This window comes from Loxodonta africana, chromosome 11, assembly GCF_030014295.1.
Source record: "Loxodonta africana isolate mLoxAfr1 chromosome 11, mLoxAfr1.hap2, whole genome shotgun sequence".
Classification (NCBI taxonomy): domain Eukaryota; kingdom Metazoa; phylum Chordata; class Mammalia; order Proboscidea; family Elephantidae; genus Loxodonta; species Loxodonta africana.
Window position 1 is genome coordinate 23,832,392 of NC_087352.1, and position 1,643 is coordinate 23,834,034.

Sequence of the window (1,643 nt, forward strand, 5' to 3'; positions counted from 1 at the left end):
GAGGCGTCTGACTTCCTCTAACTTCACTAGTGGGGAGGAGAATCAAGATCAATGGCCCAAGGTTGATTCCTATGAGGCAGAAGTCAGACATGCCTCCCGTCTCCACCATCTTTACCAATTCTGACACCAGCCATCCGTTGTACAGCACTCTCTACTTCTCTGCTGGGTTCAGTAATTCATTGTAATGGCCACACAGAAGATACTCATGATTATGGGGTTTATTAGGGAAGTAACAGGTTATAATTCTGGTTCAGGAACGCTCAGGATATACAGTTCTTTCGTCAGGATAGCCTCGTCCCAGCTGTGCTCACAGGCACACCTCTCCCTGGCCCTCGGCCTCTGCCCAAAGGCACTCATCTTTCTTTATCCATGGGCCAGGATCCCACTGCGTCATCTCCTGCCAGTCTCTCCTTCTTTGGTGGTGGGAAGATCCTCTCTCCCACCTCTGTGATGGCTCACATCAAGCCCAGGGCAATGGCAAAAACTGATCAATCCCTTTGGTGGGCCACAATTGCCCCGTCTGCACAGTTCCCTAGGTGGGAATTACAAGACCATGGCAAGAAAGGCCACACAAAAAGCAATCCATCACACCGCATGCATAATGACTACTGTAACAAAAAATCTCCAAGTAGCTTTGGCTTCAAAGTAAGATTGTTATAGTTTTTATTGCTGGTTGCCATCAAGTTGATTCCGACTCGTGGTGACCTCATGTGTGCAGAGCAGAACTGCTCCATAGAATTTTCAAGGCTATGACCTTTCAGAAGCAGATCTCTAGGCCTGTTTTCCAAAGGGGCCTCTGGGTGAGTTCAAACCACCAACCTTTTGGCTAGTAGTCAAGCACTTAACTGTTTGCATCACCCAGGGACTACCAAAGTAAGATTAGCTTCTGAGATTAAGTTCCTGAGATTACGTTCTTTCCCTTAGTCTCACCCTCCATTACTCTCCCTTTTGACCCTGAAGATTCCCTGTTACTTTCCAATTATTCCTACCAGGAGGGCCCAGCAACAAAATTCCAGGGCAGCAGCAAGAGTAAGGAAGATTTTAGCAGCGATGATCCCAAGACTAGTAACATGGGGCCCAATAAGGGTTAGTATCTAATTTATGGCTACCTAGATTTCATCCTGGGAGATGCTAACAGTTAAGTACTTGACTGCTAGCAGACAGGGTGGCAGTTCGAACCCACTCAGAGGCACCCTGGAAGATAGGGCCTAAGGATCTCTTTCTGAAAGGCCACAACCTTGAAAACCCTATGGAAAGCAGTTCTACTCTGACACACATGGGGTACCCATGAGTTAGCATTGACAGTAAATGACAACGGAAACAAGATTTTATCCAGGCAGTGATGTTGATGAGCTAAACAGGCAAGGCAATGACAATACGGAATGATATGATTGATAATCTTCACTGGCCTTAATCAAAATTAAAATAGGAAACTATAGCTACATTCTAACATAACCAGATACACTACCAGTTGTGATAGTGTATTCAAATAAATTCTTTCATACAAAACTCAAAACTTTCTAAATACTTCAACAATTTTTCTTTATATAAACTTTCCAAGATCCCTTCCATCCTTTAACCAAAGGAAATCTAAATTGGCCATAAAAAAAGAAAAGAAAAAACCATTGTTGTCAAGTCAATTC